The sequence below is a fragment of the Balaenoptera physalus genome (assembly GCF_965194825.1).
Source record: "Balaenoptera physalus genome assembly, chromosome: 2".
NCBI lineage: Eukaryota > Metazoa > Chordata > Mammalia > Artiodactyla > Balaenopteridae > Balaenoptera > Balaenoptera physalus.
Window position 1 is genome coordinate 112,459,467 of NC_138883.1, and position 14,764 is coordinate 112,474,230.

At 43.4% G+C, this 14,764-nt stretch overlaps 1 protein-coding gene and 1 long non-coding RNA gene across 12 annotated transcripts in view; one reads left to right on the top strand and one right to left on the bottom strand.

Moving 5' to 3' along the window:
* The window catches only part of MAP2K5 (mitogen-activated protein kinase kinase 5), a 260,908-nt gene that overhangs the window by 240,828 nt on the left and 5,316 nt on the right, over nucleotides 1-14,764 (top strand). The gene's annotated exons all lie outside the window — the stretch shown is intronic.
* LOC309654304 overlaps nucleotides 1-14,764 on the bottom strand; it is a 56,083-nt gene that overhangs the window by 6,852 nt on the left and 34,467 nt on the right. The window contains exon 1 of one of the 6 annotated variants that reach the window (XR_014260127.1): nucleotides 1,026-11,027. The exons of the other annotated variants lie outside the window; for them this stretch is intronic. This is a non-coding gene — a long non-coding RNA (uncharacterized lncRNA). Of the gene's footprint in view, nucleotides 1-1,025; nucleotides 11,028-14,764 lie in introns of those variants that run through there. 6 annotated transcript variants of the gene reach the window in all.

Here is a 14,764-nt window from a genome sequence, read left to right on the forward strand (position 1 = left end):
ACACCCGTGAGGAGTGTGGCTGCAGGAAGCTGCCATTTGTTCTTAAGCAGGGCAGTGGCCCAACCACAACAGGCAAACAGGCCACACAGGACTGATCTCTGCTTGCTCCACGTGGACCAGAATCTGTGGCTGGAACTGCTTTATAAATAGGGATGTCCTAACCCCCTGGCTCTTTCTGAAATTCCATGAAGGTCTGCAGCCAAAAGAATAGGAAGCCAAGTTCAGAGCCTGTAGCTTCTTGGCAGCATGTCATTTGTCTCTCTCTCTGCATCTTCTTTTCAGTGTCCTTTCTGTCACTATCAGGGAAAATCATTAGTATGCTAATCTAGCTAGCCGTCATTTTAACACTGACCTTTGCTAACCTGCCTTTGCAATTTCAGGAACTACGTTTGACTTCTCTAAAAGTAACCTTAAATTGTAGTCTTGTAAGAATTCCAGAGCTGTATCCTTCACTCCTTCTTCTAATGAGGTTATGACCAAATGCTCATTATAATTGCTTTAGACTCCTTTTAATTTTCAAGCTTATTAATCATAAGAAGAGTTATTTAAAATTGCATAAATTAATCTTAGATTAAAAGCCCATCAAAGCCTCGAAACAATTAAGAATAAGTAGGATTTCCCTGGGGCAGCAAGTTTTATTTTAATATTGTAGTCAGGTGGATATCAGAACCTTGAAGTATGGTAGTGATTAATGTATGCAAAATTTAAATGAGATTTTTTAAATGGCAAATCTAAATCACATATTGACCTAACGGTAGGCTCTAACTGCATTGTCTGTCATATATTTAAACTGTTTACTAATCAACATTTTAATTACAGCATGTGCTGGCAGACCCTAGGACAAATAAAATCTAGCGTTTTAAAATTTTGCTGCAAAGTCTGTTACCCAAAAATAACAAGACTCTTTTATTGGGAAGAATGAAGGAATGAGAAAACAGAGCAAACTTGCTGCAGCAACGTTGAAACTTGGCACAGATAGTCCTAAGGTGTGCAGCTGCCCCATGCTTCCTGGCCCCCACTCTCACCTTGTGATTCTGCTGGTCTGAGACAGCTACCTCTTCATGGAGCAACATCTGGGTTTCCTTTGAAGTTGATTCGTGCTTAATTAGGGGAACACTTCCCTTCATGTGTTTGAACCCCGGTTGCCAAGCATTGTTTACTTGAACGGTGTATGTAGCCTGGGGTCCCTAGGCCCCATCCCCTTTTGTGATGTGGAGACTAGATATTTCCAGAAATTTGATTCAATTGCAGTCAGAGTCAGCGGCCTTTTGTCTTGCCTACCTCCTCGATCTCTGCTGGGGTTGGCGAGCTGTCTCCAGGAAGGTGGTCCTGGGCTGCGTCAGAGTCTGGAAAGATTTTTCTCTATTTTACAAATACTCTGTTTCCTTATAGAAAGTAGATGGGTAAGAGGGTCACCTTGAATAAATTATTTCACCCCTCGAAACTTCAGTTCCCACTTCATGGAAAGGGGATAATAGTGACCAACTTACAGTTTCTGTTTTTGTGAAAATCCAGACAAGAAAAAGTACAGAAAGCGCTTAGCATAGAAGTTAGGAAATACGAAGCTCCCCAAAACGTTTGCTCCTGCTCTCATCATTGACTTTCTAAAACTAGTGTTAAAATTATGTTTAAAAATTCAAATAGTACAGAAGGATATACAATAAGCTCCCAGCCCCACTCTCTAGAGTTAAGCACTGTTAACAGTAACTTGTGTCCTTCTAGAATTTTAATTTTATTGTTCTGTACCTTACTTTTTCTCTTTAAGATCTTTCCATATCACATGAAAGTCTGTCTTGTTCTTTTTAATACTGCATGGTGTTCCATTATATAGATGGTCCATATTTATTTAACCAGGACCCTGCCATAGAACATTTTGGCCATTTCCAGATCTTTGCTATGTGTTTTTTGGCCGTTTGTATTTTTTTCACATACTTTGCCCATTTTTCTTTTGGATAGGTTGTTTCTTCCTTCATCTTTTTGAACCTTGATTTCCCCATCTAGAGAGTGAGGCAGGTAGGCGCACAATCTCCAAGACCCCGTCTACCTCTGTAGGCTACAGTCCAGGCCTGGGTGTCCTGCAGGCAGCTTTCACGCTACTACCAGAGGTGCCCGGTCTGCTCGTGACCTTGCTGAGCCGGTGTTGAGCTGCAGGGCCAGTAGCTGCGGGTGAACTGCAAGAGGCTCGTTTTCTTCTCTTGTTCAGTTGTGTGTCTTCCTCTCTTAAAAAAGCAGGCTTGGAAATTACAGGGCAGAGCTGGGATTGAACTTCCATTAAAGCTGCCTGTAGACATCAGGAATATTTATTTTCTCTATTTGTTTTAAGCCTGGGAAGACTGTGTGGTTTTCTCAACACTGTCCTGATGGAGCCCTGACCAGCAAGCGTGCAATGCCCCTAGCCCTAATGTGCCATTAATGATAGGTTAATGTACAGTATAATGTTTTGGGGACTACGGGTTCATTACACTTCTGAGTGTGAGGTCTTTCCACAGAGCGCCCAAGGTCCCATTGCATTATATCATGCAATAAAAATACCCTTTTCATATCACACACTAATAAACTGTATTTGAAATGCTGTCTGAGGGCACTGCCGTCTTGTCTATAGGCTGTGCACGAGTGCAACAGTTGGGTTTCCTTTTTTCTGTTTTGTGTTTTTAGTTACATGGAATTCTGAACTCAGGGAAGTCTGCTCATTCCTGTTTTAAATGGAGGAGTGAGTTAGGTCTTTAGGCCTGAGGCCCAGGGGAGGGGCCGCTCAGTGAGTGGTGAGAGTCTTTAATACATGGAGAGCAAGACCCCTCATTCTCCTCTGCCCGTCCACCCACACCGTGTGCAGCTATCAGGGGAGCTGGTCTAGTGTCTTCCAGATTTAGCACTGAACACATGTTAGGTATTACAAAAATTTCCTTAGAAAAGAAGTATGATAAGAACTGCCAAGTCTAAGCCACTGATAGTCATGACTATAGAGCTGTTTCCAGGATAGCCTATGTGCTAGGAATTTCATACACACAGCCTTCCTGTGCAGTTGGTCCTGTTCTCCTTGTTTTACAGAGCACAGAGTTGCCAGAGCGAGGGGGGAAAGAGCTGCACTGTAGAGAATGGAATCCACAGGCGCCTAGGAACCACAGGTGAATTACCTGCCTGTGGTTATTCATACCATCCTGTGAGTTGATTTAATCAGATGGTTTTCTTCTCAACAGTGAGCTGGAGGCAGAGGTAGTTTTGAAGCTTGGAACACTTTGGAAAAGGAGACTCTTCTACATCAGAAAGGAAAAAGGCATTTGAATTTAGGGATGAGGCAAAGACTGGGGTCAGAGGACCTTAAAAGACCTATTTTATACTTTGATCCAGGGCAGACTATGGCATTTGTGCTTTGTTGGGGGGTGGGGGGTTGTTTCTGCCAGTTGTAGAGTATGGGGAAAGAGTGACACGTGAGGTCCAAGAACCCAGGTTCAAGCCCAGTGTTGAGACTTCAGCCTGAAGTGCAGTCCTTACCACCCAGGGGCATCAATGTCTTTGCTTGTAAAATAGGCTCACATCTACTTCTGACAGGGCTGGGGATCATATGAAATGCTGTAAATGAAAACACCTAATTAGTATCTGGCATGGTTAGGTGCTCACAACTGTTGGCTATTATATTGCTGTTATTATATGTAATAATATAACAAAACATATTAACAAACAAAACAAAAACATATTGTAACAAAAGGCACAGGCTTTAGAGCTGATGTCCAGTTCAGATCCCAATCCTACCTTAGCCAAATCACTTCTCTGAACCTAGTTTTCGAATCCACAAATAGGTAGTGACAGTAATGCCATCCTGATACTTCGTGGGATTACTGTGACACTTGAATTAGATGATGAGGTTGAAAGCACTTTGTGGAATGAAAAACTCTACTCAGCTGCTGGTAAATACATATATGTATTTTTCTCTCCAAATCAACGTATTCAAACTGAATAAATATCCTTAGAGCAAAGCCACTAAGGGCAGCTATTAGAAAGATTCACTGATCTGTCCCCCTCCCCACCAGGGAGCTTGTCGCAGCCAAATTGTAGGCCAGAGTGGTTCTTCTACCCCATGTCTTCAAAGCAGCAGAGGAGCGGGGTGGACCCAGGACAGAGTCTGTGCTCCCCTGAGTTGGTGCGAGGAGAACCAGTACCTGCTGAGAACAGTGGTTGAAAGATCAAGGGACCATGTTGAAGGGCTGAGCTGGTCTGGAGAGCCAATGAGATGACAGAAAGAAAAAATCAAGTTGCTGAGACTGTCCTGCAGAAGACTGGACCTTTGGCTCTAGGCAACGTCCCCTTAATTGTTAGGAGAAGCGTATTTAAGTTTCAAGGATGATTAGTTTTTCTTTTAAGGGTGATAGGGTCGGACTAAACCTTTTGTTTAGATATGGGGACTTTAGAACACGTACATAAACCTCTCAGGGGTTAAGTCTGTCCTTAGGGCTACCAGGACTTGAAAAATGCTACCTTGTATCAAGAGAACCAGAAGTGACAAGTTCATTTTAAAAGCCTGGTTTGTCATTGTATATCTAATTTTCAGAGTTGACACAGAAAATTAGACCAGCTGACACTCACTCTCTAACTGTCCCCTGGCTCATTTCCCTGGTCCTTTCCTCCCTGACCTTTGCAAGTACAAAATGCTCCAAACCCCAAAATATAAAACTTCCCACCGAGTTTCCAAGTTGCCCTGTAGCCATTCCAAGATTCTGTCATAGGATGTCATCCCTAATGTGATTATAACAAGATGAGGTTATAAATCTGCTCTGTGAGGTATTTCTTTTCTCCTTCTGCTTTGACCATAAATCTTAGAAGTAATCAAACTCTCTCCAAAGGAAGCCAAGATAAACTTGGGCCCTAAGTGGCCCCATATGTCTTTACTGAGTTCAGAGGCTCTGAAGGCTTGTCTGCCAGGTGACATCGCACGGTGCTGCTGAAAGGCGGCCAGACGGAGTGTGAGCTTTCTCCTGTTTAATATTGACCTTCCAAAACTCAAAGAGCAGCAAGTCTTCTATTCACCACCTTCAGTAAATGAGCTACTTCCAAGGAAGGATATTTATTCAGATAACTGAGACTTATTCCTTATAAAACCAAAACTTTTTAAAAGGATTATAGGCAAGAGGTTTTAAATGTATTATACACTTCCCTATCCTTTTAAACGGATTACATGCATCAGGGTTTGGCTTTTCAGAAAATGTTCTTTAGACCATCATCATGAACAGTCTGTTTGCTGCGTTCTGCTGTCCTAGTGTCTCCTGATGTTACCACGTGGAGGGCCATTTGTCCCTGCACTGGTTGACCCCAAGCTGGTTCTTTCGTTTTGTTTTTGTTGTGCAGTGTTGCTAATAGATGTCACTTAGTACTCCTGCCCTTGTTCCCCTTTCTAACAGCCCTCCCCTCTTCCTCTTCTATTTTGTGCTTTAGATTGGGAAACCAGATAGTAAGTGTGTTAGCACTAGTCTAAACTACAAAAAAATGGACTAGAATAAAGGCTTGAGGGACTAGCTAAAAGTAAAGTGTTCGAGTTTTAGTGTAACTTTCAGATTCTTAGTCTTAAGTAAGGGAATCAAATTTACAGTGGCGTGTAGGTATGTAAAGTGCCTCTAGATTTGAAAACAGACCATTTCACTATATAGGAAATATACTGCTTGATAACGTTGCATGCAAATGCCCAAGTTTGAAACAATATGACCAGTTTGCTCTTGAATCAATAATTAGCGTAAAATTATTTTGAATTATTATTTGTTGAAGTTTTTTTACTTTTCTGAGGGGATCAAATAAGGCATGAATGTGCCAGGGGGAGTCTTTTGACTCTAAAAACCAGGTTTAGAGCCAGACACACAGAAGCCTCTCAATCCATCCATACTGGATTTGATTGACTTGAGGTCTCCGTGTAAACTGGAGCATTAACTACCAGAAGAAGCAAGTTTGCACCTAAATAACTTTGTCCTTCTTAACAGTGAAAACAGACTTGGTTTCATACAGCTCTGCAGGGAAGGCCTTCACCAGCTTATCTGTAGCCAGATGAAGTGCACCCCCTTTCTCGTTCCTTCTGCACACGGCCAGCGACGCCACCTCAGAAAACACGGGCCACACCGCTCGCTGCCACAGAAAACGCATTTCAGCTTTCCGTACATTTAATTTTCTTCAACATTACCTTGCAAACCACAGTAAATCAATAACAGAGTAGTTAAGTACCACAGGTTCTTTGTGTTTTGTTTTAGAAAATATTGCTCAAGGCTAAAAGTGGGTTCTATTGATGATTTTTATTTGCTGCTGGGACACAAAATGATCAGAATTTTCAAATGGTTTGCTTCCTGTTTGTGGATTTCCTTAGGAAAAAAAAAAAGGAGGGGACAGATTCAAATGGAAAATGATTGCTGATAGCAGAAACTCTAGAGTAACTGGTAATTTTCAATCCTGTATTTTATAGACTAGGCCTGGTAGCTTTGACCTTTGTTATGCTTTTATTTCAAATTTTCCAAAAGGGCTGCCCGAGCCTACCCCCTTGGTTCCCTCGCACTCACCCCACCAGTAAGTAACCCTGTCTACTAAATAGACTGAGGCTCAGAAAACGGGAGCATCATAGCCAGAAACAGTAAAAAAAAAAAAACAAGATGGCACTTCAGTTAAAGTTATTTACCCAAAAGTTCGACATCTGGTATCCTTAGCAATTTTTCCTCTATGTTTTTTATTGATTTGGTAACATCAAAAAATCTCCACCTGAGCTTCAGTCTTTGTGTGAATGGTTGTTTTTCCTTATTAAGAAACTAGAAAAGCTGTTACTAACATAGATTTTAAGAGGTAGCAGCCTTTACTTGATTGGATGCTTCTTGAAATAAGATGAGACAATGGATATGAAGTGTTTTGAAAAGTTAAAAGTGTGATGCCAGGGCTCGAAACCTGTGACTCACCTGCCAGGGTGATTATTTGTCACTTCTTGTTGGCACCTCCCAGTCACCACCATTATCACCCTTCCCACTGCCCCTACCATCACTCACACACACATTCTCTCCCTCTCTCTCTCTCTCTCTTTCTTTCTCTCTCTCCTGATGAGTCATCACACTGCATTTTCAGCTTTGTTGGCCTCATATCAGTCATATGATATGCCCTTATTATTTTAAAATTTTTCCCAGATTTGTGGTTATGTGCCCTTTTTTCATTCCTAATGATGTTTCCTTGTGTCCTCTCTTTACCGTTTTTGTCAGAGGTTAGTCTACTTTATTAATCTTTTTAAACAACCAGTATTTTATTGATTTGATCATCTCTTTGATATCTAATTCCTTTGTGTTCTTTATTATTTGCTGTTTTATGTTTCCTTTGGATTTACTTTTTGTTCTGTGTATAATTTATTGAATTGGACACTTAGCTTATAAATTTGCAATCTTCTTTTCCTTAATATATCCATATAAAGCTATAAATTGCCTTTTAAGTATTACTTTAGCTGCATCCCACAGACATTTATATGTAGTGTTTTTGTTGTCATTCAGTTCTAAGTAACTTCCAATTTCAATTAGGATTTCTTTTTTGACCAACGAATTATTTAGAAGTATTTTTTTGTTTGCAAATAGTGGTGTTTTGTTATCTTGTGATTGTTGTCTGCTTTTCATGCACTGTGGTCAGAGAACATGGTATAGTATCAGATCTTTGTTATTTGTTGAAACGCCCATACTACACTGGTTTTTTTTTTTTTTTTTTTTTTTCAGTGTTCTCTCTTTGCTTGAAAGGAATGTGATTCTCTAGTTGTTGAATTTGGTGTCCTATTTACATCCTTTAGGTCAAATTTGTTAATTGCATTACTTAAATATTTTGAGGCCCTACTGATTTTCTACCTGCTTTATTTATCAATTACTGAGAGGGCTGTGTTAAAATCTTTGACTATTAGTGTGGCTTTGTCTGTTTCTCCTTGCATTTTTGTCAGTATTTGCTTTAAGGCGATGATGTTAGATGCCTATGTCAAAATGCTGTATCTTCATTTTAAAATGTTTCTTTTATCTTTATGTAGTGACCCTCATTACCTCTAATATATTTTGCTTGAAATTTTATTTTTGTCTGATATTAACATACCTATGCTGTCTTCTTTTGTTTAGTATTTGTCTGCTATGTTTTCCTATTCCTTTGTTTTCATCATTTCTGTGTTCTTTTGTTTTAAATGAATCTCTGCATTTTGCTGTTGATGTTTTTAATTTTATCTGGAACTCTCTTTTAATTGATTAGTTTAATCATTTATACTTATTGCATATTGATACACCTGAATTTTTTTTTCTACTATCCTGTTTTGTACTTTCTTCTCTACAATGCTTTTTTGACTTCTTTTTTCTCCTTTCTTCACTCTATTAGATTAATTTTTTCTTCCTTTTTATTCTTTCCAGTAGTTTACATATTATATTCTATTTCTAGCCTCTTATTATCCCTGAGTTTCTAACTTAATTTAGCAAAGCCTAAGGTTAATCACTAAATATACCCCCCTTCCCAACAATACTCAGCCTTAGGTTCAATCTCATCTTTATATTAGGTAGAATTGGCTTTAGCTGCACATGATTAAAACGAACAGCAGCTTAAGTAAGACAGCAGGGTATTCCCCATACATATAAAGGAAGGCAGGAAGTAGGGTGCCCAGACTAGCTGGCAGTTCCTTCCATCTTTCCAGTCAAGGGGCATTTGAGCTCCAGCCAACAGGAACGAGGAAAGGCAGTAGAAATACCCCTTCATTTAAGGACAGTTCTGGGGATTGGCACACAGCATATGTGCTCACATGGCATTGGCCAAAACTAGCTGCAGGGGAGTCTGGACATGCAGCTGCTTTGCTGGGTGACACTGTTCCTTATTAAAATCAGGATTTGTATCACTATGGAAGAAAGGGGAATGTTTATTGAGAGGCAGCTAGCAGCCTCTGCCACAGCCTCTCTCCCCCAGACATAAGGACCCTAAGAGTTTCTGATCAGTCCCTTCTTTCATGTCCAGGATTTCATTGTCATCTTGTTTTTAGATCCTCACAATTAGTCATTACTCTTGTTGTCATTTTGTATAATCAGTACTTGTTGAGATTTATCCATGTGTTTAGCAGTTATGTGTTCCTTATTCCTGTTGCATCCTACTTCCTCCTTCTGAGGTTTCTCTTCCTTTTGGAAGTATATTAAGAGTTCTGTCAGTGAGGGTAAAACTGAGTTTTTGTTCTAGGATTGTCTTCACTTTGCCCTCATTTTTCTTTTGGCTGCGCTGTGTGGCTTGTGGGGTCTTAGTTCCCCAACCAGGGATTGAATCCAGACCCTCGGCAGTGAGAGCACAGAGTCCTAACCACTGGACTGCCAGGGAAGTCCCGCCCTAACTCTTGGTTGTTAGTTAAATTGGATTTAGAAGTTTAGATTGACAGTTTTTCCCAGGGCATTGAAGATACTGTGTTGTCCTCTGGTTTCTACACTTGCTGGTGAGAATCTGCCAGCTGCTCAGCTGCTGCCCTTTGTGAGAGATATGCCTGTCTCTCTCGTTGCTTTTAACATCTCTTTTCCTGGTATCCTTCAGTTTCCCTACAATATGTCTAGGTATAGGTTTTGTTATAGTTATTCTACTTGGAGATCATTATGATTTTTGAATCTGAAAATTCATATCTTTCATCAGTTCTCAAAATTTTCAGCTGTTGTCTCTTTGGATATTGACCCTACCCCACAGTGTCTCATCTCTTCTCATTCTTTCCTCTGGGTCTTTCTCTTTCACATTAAAAAAAATTATTTTTTGTTTCTCTCTCGTTACTGACTAGAGCTCTGGGTAATTTTCTCAGACCATTCTTCCAGCTTACTAAATCTGTCCTTGCTATATTCAGCTTGCTATCTGGCTCATCTATGGAGAATTTCTTTTGTTTTTTCCCGTCACTATATGTGTTATTTCTGTAAGTTATATTTGATTCTTTTTCAAATCTCTCTTCTCTTTTTTATAATATCTTGTTCTTAGTGTTTCAATTTCTTCTTTTATGTCTTCAGTCTTTTCAACTGTACATTTTTCAACTGTATCATTTTACATTTTCTTTCCAATTATTTTTCTGTCACCTTGGTTCTGAGAGCTCTAATCTTCCTGTGTGTTGTGTCTGCTGACTCTTGTCCATGGATAATTGTTTCCTCACACATTTTGGAAGTTTTATTGTAAGCTCATGCTGAATGGGGCTTATTACTGTGGAAATTACTGAATTCCAGAAGTATTTCCCCAGAATGTTTTCTCATGCTCCTGAGAGATACTCCAGAGTATTGCTCGATCAATATCAATGTTACATTAGTTTATGAGCAGCCTTGTGTTCTGAGACCACAGCAGTGGTACATTGAACCCCAAAGTGCACGAGGCTCAGAGCCACCTCACACAGCATCCCCTTTGCTGATGGGCAGACTTTTTCTGGCTCACCCTTTCTGCAGTCCCAGGTTTGCTCAGGGTCTCAGGCCAGCTCCCCAGGTGGACCTTGTCTCCTGTGTCCACTTAGTTCTTCACACTTTCCAGATCCTACATTCCTAGAACTGATAGCCTCCCTTAGGGCTATGAGACCTCCATGCACACACTTATAATTCTGGTTTTCAGTTCCCTCTTCATTTTTGGCAGTTGCAGATTTCCTTCTTTTTTACAAGTTCATCTAGTATGCTTTTTGGAAAATGTTCCATTTTATCTGGCATGGCTGGGAATTTGTAGAGGGAGGGCTTTTAGGCTTAGTCTCTCCCCATCTCTTCATTCACTCACTGTCGAATAACTTTGTTCTGTTTTGTTCAACAAGCTTACTGAGCTGCCTGCTCTGTGCCAGAAATCGTACTGGGTCTCATTCTTTCTTCCCCTTCTGCACGCTCACATGCCCACATATGCATGTACACACACACACACACACACACACACAAACACAGAGCCAAGGCCTCAGAGTTTAAACATCAAATCTCAAGAGGTAAGGAAAAAAGAGGGCTGGAAAGAATCCATCCTTCTGAGCATTGTGTCTTTAAATCCCCACCACCACACAGCCATCACACCGAAAGACGAACCTTGAACGTCCAGATGCCTGTAAGTGGCCCCCATATTCACTGCTTGGACCTGCAGACTCAGCCTCTCAGACAAGAGTCCTCAGCATTGTTGGAGCGAGGCCCCCCCTCTCCCTCTGGCACCCTCAGGTCCTGACTTCTCTAGGTATCTGCTCAGCCCGAGACTGCGAGGGGGAGCCAGCACGCTCCCTGCTGTTCCCCCGAGTCCTGTCTGAGTTTCCTACAGGGCAGCCACCACAGCCCCCCCTAAATGGGCCAGTGGCACCATTCTGCCACCCAAATGGGTCAGCTTCCTCCGACACAAACTCATGAGTGCCGGCATCCGCGCGTTTACCCCTCACGGTGGCCCACTGCAGTCGTCCTGTGCCCCCTACCACACCACACTGCTCGAGTCCTGTGGCTGCCCTGTAAGGACAGGCCCTAGAATGACTTGCGGAGACCTCTGGAAACATCTTGCTCTCTCGATTGGCCATTTTCTGACCAATTACTTTGTGTAGGAACACATAGATCTGCTCAGGTGAAAGGTGGAGAGTGCCTTGACCCCCCTTAGATGCCTGTGTACAGTCTAGGATGTCTGGAGGTAAGCAATTTGCTGCTAATAATTGAATATTTGGGAAGAAACATCTATTTCTGTAGCAGTTGTGAAGATAAACTCAGGAAGGTTGATTGAAATGGCATGTCACAGCTGCAAATCATTTCTGAGGTCTTAAAAGAAAATGAAGGGCTAGAAGGGACCCCCCAACCCCAGCCGTGGAAAAGCTTTAGGAATCAGAGGCTGAGAAATCACAGTCTCAGAACAAACGCCTTACCTCCGAAAGTTCCACAGCCGGGGCGTTGGCCCAGGTAGGCTGGGCTGGGCAGACAGGCAGATTCCACACTAGCTGATAGGCAAGGCTCACACCCTCATCTTACTGCCGCTCCCCAGCATGCATTCTACCTGGGGGGATAGTAACCTCCCCTCACGCTGCCCAGCGTGTATCTGTGAATCCCTGTCTGCAGAGAAGCTATCTCCCACCCAACCCCAGAGGCAGGGAGGGCTGGGGTATTTGGTTGGGTGACAGGCCAGCCAGCAGCCTCCCTGTGTTCAACACCAGCTGAGAAATAAGACTCAGGAAATGACAGAAAGGAAGCATCACCCCTACTTCTGTAAAATCTGAGTTGAAGGGCGTGCTTACGTGGGTGGCCCGAGGGCCCTCCTGAGAATTTACCGCAGAGCCCAGTCAGAGGTGAACAGCCTGCCTGGAAGCTCACCAGGAGAGGGCAGGCCAGAATGCAGCCTCCCTGTGGGCAGGAGACCCCTGAGCCGGGCCTGCTGCGTACTTCCTCCCAACATTGCCACGCCTCCCCCTGGGGACACGGCTGAGGGGTGTGACAACAACACAGGTCCCTCCGTGTGGAAGGATGAAGCCAGGGGAATGGAGGTTCCCCTGGAATGGTTTCTCTTTTATAGGTGAGGCCATTGTGGCCCTTCCCAAGCTCTCACGACTCCTGGGCTGACGAGAGAAGGCTTGTTGACTGTCAGTCCAGGGCTCCTTGCCTTACCCCACACAGGGACAGACGGAAGAATTGCTGTGGCCGTGCCTCAGCTTCTCCCTGCTGAGTTGTGCCTGGGGGCTCCCCTGCAGCCACAATCCCAGCCACCTCCTTCCCTGACTCCCCCTGTTGATTAGCTCGGGCACACCCAGCCTGGAAGGAAGCGTTGACCCCAGGGATGATCATGGGTTATTATCTCATGTAATTAATATTATAAAGGCTGCCCACTGCCCTCGCACTTGTCAGCCGTTTAGCAGACACTGGACATATGTGCATTTTTCCAAAAATTATTTAACTTCTCTAATCTAAGTTATCTCCAGAGTAAGTAGAGATTAGATTGCTAGTTTTGAATCTGTAGCAGTGGAATGCTTTTTATTATGTAAAATTAATGCAGGATCTCAATACTAATATAGGAAAAAAGTAGTGGTTTTTTTTGCATGAATGTGTAAGTAAGTATTCACTGTAGACACTTACTTCTTTAGAAAGGCGTCCATGAGACTCCTCTTGAAGGACACAAAAATCTGAGAGCCAGGGTCATAGGTGATGGTTATAGTCTAATATCTGTATCAGTGTCCCACTTATCTCTGATACTGTCTCAGGAGCCCCATATCAAGGAAATCCTGACTCACCAGTTGCCCTCTCAGCTTAGGCATCTTTTAAGCCCACATAGAAGCTTTAAAAAGGAATAGCAGAAAAGTTTTATTTTAGAGTTTAGTTGCTGACAGTAGCTAGCAGCTGTTCATATGAATTGCTTACGGTAAATCTACAGGTCAGACAAGAGGGACTCAAAGCTTGCAGGAGCTGACGCCACTGGAAACTCAGAGCAGGCTTGACCCACACCCCTGTCTGGGCATCGTGCACTGGGCCACTGGGCAGATGTGCTTCGTGGGCTCAGTGCACTGGCTCTGGTGTGGTGCTCACACAGTTTTATACCTACACACAATGTGAGTGGACGTCACAGCCCTGAGTTATTTTAGGTGCCCAGTGCACCACCACAACCTTTCTAGGTGTCGGCCCATGTATGAGCAGTCAGTAATATGCACAGATCTAACAAGCAGACTGCCTGTCCTAAGAGCTGCAGAAAATCAGTTACCATCACAGTGCTGGGGAACACATTGCCAATATTCAGGGTAACATTTAGAGTTGAGCATAGTTGAGTGTATATATTATTTTTTAATTAGTTTTTTAACAAATACAGCTTAAAATATCTTAATGATTTGAATCAAACGTGTGGAAGCCCCAGCACACCTCACACCCTACAGCCCTGCTGGTCTCTGAGGTCCCATCCTATCCTACCGCACCTCCATATTGCCGAGAAGGACAGAAGTGTTTTACCCCTGTCACAAGGGCTGGATCCTAAAGGGACATGCAGAGAGCCTTCAAGTAGGGCTGGCAGGCCCTGTGCGGAAAGATGAAGTGATGGGCAGTGCGTTGACCTTGGGGCCCCTCCAGCCTCTCAGATCACCTCTTACAGGCACCTGCCTCATGACAGGACTGGCCCTGCGGCTCACCTGAGCGTGTCTTGGACTCTTCTTGTTTTGGACTTAGCTGGAGTGTACCTGGGCTGGGCTTGCTTACTTGAACCAGCTCGTGGGTCCTTGGCATCCTGTCCCGTGTGGCGTCCTTGGCGGGAAAGGAGGTGCCTGGTGGCCTGGAGCTCATCCTGAGAGAGAGGAATCCTGTGGTCCAGAGAGTCTAGAGCAGCCTCGGCTTGTGAAGCCTTCTCCCCAGGCCTGCCCACCCAACCTGCGGCCCTTCTCAGCCTAGCATCAGGCTCCTGGGAAGCAGTGTAACTCACCTGTCGATCCAGCTAACTTCCCTTGGCAGTTCCTATGTGATTAGCACTGCCCTGCCCTCGAGGCTTCCAGTCTGTGCTAGGATAAGGTGGGCTCGAATGACGATAATACACAGTAGAACAAGGGTGTGCTCTTGTTGTGGGAGAGATGGCGCCTCTTGAGAGGAGACGTGAAGAAAGGCCCCACGGAGTAGATCTTAGGTTTGGGGTGCAGTCTGCTGCCAGGCATCCTATTTATTATTTCCACCCTTATGTCTAGGGTGTGGTCTCCATAGCCCTGGAAAATTTCTTCCAGGCCCTGGGTCTTCACTTTCCTGCTCCTCTAGAATCTAGACCCAAAGAGAAGGAACAGAGGCCACCCGGCGCCTGCTGTGAGGGCAGGCTGTCCTGCAGGGTGGGTGCTGCCATCCCCCAGCCCTGGCACTGACGA